Consider the following 6342-nt stretch of genomic DNA (forward strand, 5'->3'; position numbering starts at 1 on the left):
CTTTCACACTGTTCTCAGTGCTTGCTTTCCTCTTTCTTCTGGAATGGGTGTATTGAGATTGGGGTGGAAGAGTGAGGACAGAGAGTGTATTTTTACCCTTTACCTTACTGGACAGCCATGATTTTCCACATGCCAACAAACCTCAACGTAAACAGACACTGGAATAAGGAAATACAACAAACCAATGCAATAAAACAAATCCGTGTGTAGACACCCAACACGTCACCTGCGACATCACCTAATTCAGGCTTCTCAAACTTGGACCATTGACATTTTGGGTCCGGGGCTGTCCTAATACGTTGGAGGGATTTTAGGAGCATCCCTGGCCCCCACCCACTAGATACCATCAGCCCCTCCCTTAATTGTGACATCCAAAAAAATGTCTCCAGACATTGCCAAATCACCCTGGTTGAGAAGCACTGGCCTGATTATCTCACATCAGCTACAACCCAGACACAGCTACACCTGAAGCAGGTAAAGCCCACAAGCACAGGTGGAATTATATTTCCTATGATCCCGGTAGAGACCCTGGCAGAAGGGAGAGGATTATTCACGGAGGCCTAAGAGACGTTCCGTTACTAAAACAGTGGTAGCAGCAGGGAGCGTACGAACAGCGGCAAAAGGAAGCCCTGATTCTTCTTCCTGTGAGACCAGGGATCTCACATCAAGCCCTCACGGCTGCATGGCTGTACTGGGGAACCCCAATCAGGGCAGTTAGGGACTGTTCTAAAGCCCCAGTGATAGGACAGGGCACAGAGGATTTGTAGATTTCAGAGCCGTGCGCTTAACTAATCTATTACATCATCTCACCCAATCAACAACAGCAACAACAGCAGAAAGCTAATATTTACTGAACACTTAGCATGAGCCAATACAAACAGCTTGACGTTCACTCCATTCTCCTCCCCACCCCTCACCATAATGTCTACAGGGTAGGTACCATTCTCATCCCCTCCCCCCCACCATATTACAAGTGGGGAAACTGACACTTGCAGGCTGGGGAAATTGTCCAAGTTCACGTGGCTATCACAAGGCAAAGCCAAGTTCTACCTTAAGCAGCTGGACTCCACAGCCCCATTTTTGAACCACTTACCTCCTAATTTTTTTTTTTTACATGCACACAATAAGTCAAGGCAAGTTTGCAAACTCACCCATCCCCTGAATGGATTCTTTTTTTTTTTTAATATAGTTTATTGTCACATTGGTTTCCATACAACACCCAGTGCTCATCCCAACAAGAGCCCTGAATGGATTCTTGCTGAAGAAGAGGTGTGAGCTGACTGCAGGGGAAGAAAAATGGGCTGGAAACATTACGCGCATTCCAGCGCTAGGAACCTTCTTTTCTTGCCAGCAGTTGGCGACCTTTAGGGGCCCCTCCAAAGCCCACAGTGAGCTCTGGCATGCCCTGCCCGCCATCCCTTATAAAAGGCAACTTAACTAACAAAGCCAGCCTGTGCTGGGCTATGTAAACAGGATGTAACTGAATGGTGGGGGGGAAGGAAGCGGAGCTGTCTAGACCCACTGTCCCAAATGCAGGCAAAGTGCCCCACACAGTGCACAAGGGTCGGGCTCCTCCCCACCTTCGCCTTTGCCTTCATATTGCTCTGCGACTGAGTGACCAGGGACTGGGAGACATAATACCTGGGCTTTACTTATGGTGCTGCAGGCTTCCCGCGGTAACACCAGGACCTAAGTATCCAACCTCCCGCCAACGTATAATCCATTTTTGAAGACAGGTTCTCCATGTGTGGCTATGGAATGGAAATTCTTAAGACATAAGAGAAGAATCCTTAGTGATCTTTTCATCTTTTATCGGCCAGGCTTTATCAAAAATAGAGTTGGGAAATATATGATACAGTCGCAGGAGAGGAAGTTCCCTGGGAAGGAACAGTTCAAGTGTGAGCACAGTGTAAGCCCGGAGTGTTACACACAGGTCATCTTACAGTAAATGGCAGCCACTGCGTTCTGGACACATATGCATAGCTCCTCGTGATGTTAATGAGAAGCAGGCATGCAAAGAGAGGAAAAGGAATGGGTTCCCCTCCTGCAAACCCCATATTTACCATGGTTCCTCTGCCTCTTAGTGTCGGATGCATCCATGGAACCCTCAGATGGCAAGAAAACCAAGCATGACGACATGAGCTCAGAACGGAACAGCTCGCAACTTTGTGAGGCTCTGGGGTAAGCATTTTCTTTCCACTCCAAACGATCATCTTTTGTTCTTGCTGTTTTTTTAAAACAGAACAGGAAAAGCAGACGACTTTCACAGCCTATCAGTTCAAGCTCTTTCTTAAGCAGCCCTAATATAACAGAAACGTATTTTCGTAAGTATGTGCCCAAGGCACGGTAGGGGCCTAAACTATCTTCTGAATCACAAAAGAAAGGATGAATCATGTTCTGTGATCTGAGAGCCCAGGGGTGTGTGTTACTTCAATGCTTTTGACAGCGGATGTCTGTATTAGTTTCTTCTTGCTGTTGTAACAAATTACTACAAACTCAGTGCCAAAAAATAAAAAAGTCTGAAAATGTACCTTCCATGGCTAACATCAAGGTGTTGCAAGGTTGCGTGCTTCCGGAGGCCCCAAGGGGGAATCCATTTCTCAGCTCTTGCGCTGCTAGGGGTCCCTGCATTACCTGGCTCCTGGCCCTTCCCACAATGACGTCTCTGACCTGTTTCTGACAATACACCTTCTTCTCTGACTCTGACCGTCTTGCCTTCCTCTTATAAGGGCTCTTGCAGCGACGCTGGGCCCACCCGGACGATGCATGATAGTCTCCTCACCTCACTTCTGCCGTGTGAGGTTTGGGGGATGAGGACATGGACATGTCTAGGGGGCTATGACCTTGCGTACCACAGCATCTCATAACCAGCAGATCTGATCATTTGAGGTGGTATCTCTCTCGCTCCCAAATAGGGGGCCGTCTATTACTATTACAGGTGAGTATCTTGAGTTACCCTTCCAGTCTAGTACTGGTGATCAGTTTGTTCAGGTTCAGCCACACCCCACGCCAGGCTCAGCTTGGAAGAAGAGCACCGGCAGAGGTGGTCAAGGTCAGCATGCGAATGATGCTGGTGGGATGGGGCCCAACAATGGGCCTCTACAGGGTCTACACTGGGTTCTCGGCTTCATTTGTTCAGCCCTGGCTCAGAGCAATGCAAGACCACTTGTGTAGGAGGCGATCATTACCGGCAGCTTCGGGGGTGGGAGGGGGGCGGAGGGGACGGGCAGGAAGATGACCAGAAGTGAGATGAGCAAACCAAAACATAAAGATTTCTCAAAAAGGAAGGATTCTCCTGCTGCGGCCTTGTTCAACTTTCTCAGAACACTTTGGAACTTGTACCGTTGATCTTCAGGCCACTTACTCTACTCCACGCAGACCGTTCTTCATTATGTATATGTCGCGAATCTAGCTTTTACGGCGGAAGCATTTTCTGATGTAGATACCAGGGTGATTCTTTCTCCCATAGAAGGATTTTTCTATTTATAAAGGGATTCACATCTAATTCCCTTACAAAGAAACCACCAGAGAGAGGCCATGCTTCATAAAAGTTTGTTTTAAAATAAAAACAAGTACCACCCAATGCACCTTTTGACTACAACACTCTTGCAAACATTCTTCGGAGGTTGCACGTCCACCACTGACCCCCCCACTACTGCAGTAAGTGTACCTGTAAATGACGGCGGGGGGAAGGCAGGGCCCCCCCTGCAAGAACCTTGAAACTGCAATGGAGATATTTCATGCAAGCTGCTCCCTTTCCTGCCTTTTTTTTTTTTTTTTTTTTTAACTCAACATTTTGGAAGTCATGCTTTGGTTTGACAGGGAGCTGTGAAAATGTGTCACTTTGTCGTCTCCAAACCTCTAAACCCAATCAAAATAACATTTATTAAAAAACCTGGGGGTGCTTGCCAGAACGTGCGGGGAGGCATTCAGAGAGCCCACCCCTAGTCTCTCTCTCACGACTTTTTCTTTCTCGCTGAAAATGGCACAGTGCTTCAGACACACAACCCACAAAGGTGCATTATACCCACAGGCTCCCTCGACGACACAGAGGGATGGACTGTCTGGGGATTTTCTCCACTTGATTCCCTGGGAAAAAGTCCAGCCAGCCCAAGGCTACAGGCTCGTGCGCTCGAGCTCTCTCTCAGGGACGCCGTGTGACGGGAGAAGGTAGCATGAGCACAGCGTGGAGTCACACTCCTCCACCACGCACGCCAGGGCCGCCGGCTGGCAGCTCGGGAAAAACCCTGTGGAGGTAGCGGCAGAGCCTGGGGCGGGGGGAAACGGGATCTGGAGCCAAGAGCCTGGCCAGTGTCTCTGCTCCATCACTCAAGAGCGCTGCTACCCCTTCCCGCCTGAGCCACCTTCTGATGTTCAGTTTCTCCAGGTGTAAGGTATCCAACAGGAGTCTAGCGGGTGCAGTGGATGGAAATTCCCAACCCTCACTAGCTTAAGAATAAACAGAATATACGGGTGAAATATCCAAGGATGAGGCTCTTGATCCAGGCTCAAACTACTATAGCTCCTGCCATCTGTTGGCTCATACATACTCCACTTGGCTTCTACCTCATGGTGGCAAAATGGATGCAGCAGCTCCGCCCCTCTAGTCTCCATGCAGAGGGAGTCATTTCCTAGTAGTTTCCACAGAAGCTCTTGGTTGTATTCTGACTGGACCTCTAAACTAGTAACAGTGGTCAGGGGATGTAACTATACTCTCTGGCTCAAATAGCATGACGTGGGACCAGGCGTGGATAGGGGATGTTCAACGAACCTCGTAGCCTAAATGTCAGGGAAAGACAGATCTCCCAAACAAAACTGGAGGCCGACTTCAGAAGAGCAGTGGATTTAGGGGTGTGGGGGGTAATCAGTATGTACTAGCTGTGAAATTATGTTATAAAAATAATGACTTTGACTTTTATTGTGCTCTTATATGCTCTCTTATTCAATCTCTGAACAACCCTTCCAGATAAGGTACATTATTACCCCTCGTTTGTACAGGTGAGAAAACGATGTTTCAGAGAGGTTAAGTGTCTTCTCCACAGTCACACAGCCTATAAACAGCAGTGCTGGGATTTGAACCCAGGTCTGTCTGGATGACACTGGTGTTGAACTGTGGTCCCCATGGTGTGAGAGACACACTAGACATGCAGGTGGCATTTCATTTGATCTTCATGATGGCCCTTTGCGGGGAAGGTTATTCCTACAATCTTTTTATGGTTGAAGCTACCAAGAATGGTCAAAGGACTTGCCCGGGGGCTCCCGGCTTGACTGTTGAGTCCAAGTTAAATTGTCTCCACTCTCCACAGGTGCAGAGACTAGCAGTGGGCTTCATGCTTGCCTGGGAAGGACCAGTCTGATGCAGTTTGAGGAGAGAGCCTGAGCATGCGGGGGAGGGGGGTACGGATGGAGGGGCCCCCACAGCCACGCCTCTTCCCTTTCTCTGCTTCTGGCTCGGGGACCTATCCTGCCTTCTGTGTGGCCCACAAACACTGGTGGAAGAGTCACCGAGCTGCACTGGCCTGAAAGCCAATTATGTATATGCTTCTGTTCCCAAGCGTATGATCAGTAGTATGACATTCGTTGCTTAAAATCATCCAAGACAGGATTGTCTATACCATAGGAACCAGCAACTTCTGCATTAGTAGTAGCAGTAGTAGTAGTTAGTACTTTTGCCTTTCTGTTTGTTTTTTGGAGAGTCTCTCACTTGTTAAACATTTACCAGCACGCCACTGGGTTTACTCCAGCTCTGGGTCCAGAGCACACGGCCTGGGTGGAAAGATATGGCAGGACCCACCTGCACTCTGCCCTCCTCCCTCGCCTCTCCCCCACCCCTGCTTTAGGCACTGCATCTGATCCAACCAGACCTAAGTCCGGGACTTTTTTCTGAAGACCCAACAAGAAGTAGCTCTGACCCACTGGACGGGAGTGAGGAAGCAAGGTTGTCTGGAGCTCGTGGTGACCATCTTGGAGCAGGAAGGGTAAAGACCCCTGTGGCCTTGGAATCAACAGTGAGGAGACCAAGAGGAGGCTGAGCCGAGCTGCACAAGACGCATACTGGAAATACACAGAAAGTGCCGGAAGCCTTTGACTTTCTTCCATCGTGAAAGCCCTTACCATGTCAGTTTGAACTTGGAGTTTCTGTTCCTTGCAACTAATACATCTTAAGCAACACAGTGGCCCATCAAAGGGATCAGCCCACAGGGAAGGGAGCTCCACGGAGAGCAGTGGTAAATAAGGGAGCCGGGGTACAGAGAGGCTCTCAGAGAAAGAACAAAGGCCTCTAAACAATGTCAGACACTAACCCACAGAAGCCAAGCCGACACCGTTCACTGGTTCTCCACG

The 6342-nt window shown here is 48.9% G+C and overlaps 1 long non-coding RNA gene across 1 annotated transcript; it reads left to right on the plus strand.

Annotated features, from left to right (window-relative positions):
* Positions 1-427: 427 nt before the first annotated feature.
* Positions 428-5369, plus strand: LOC144241104 (uncharacterized). Its single transcript, XR_013337967.1, has 3 exons — positions 428-474; positions 2085-2181; positions 5307-5369. It is a non-coding gene; the product is annotated as an uncharacterized LOC144241104 (long non-coding RNA).
* The last annotated feature ends 973 nt before the right edge of the window (positions 5370-6342 follow it).

Source organism: Crocuta crocuta, unplaced genomic scaffold (genome assembly GCF_008692635.1).
Source record: "Crocuta crocuta isolate KB4526 unplaced genomic scaffold, BGI_CrCroc_1.0 scaffold127, whole genome shotgun sequence".
In the NCBI taxonomy this organism is placed as follows: Eukaryota; Metazoa; Chordata; class Mammalia; order Carnivora; family Hyaenidae; genus Crocuta; species Crocuta crocuta.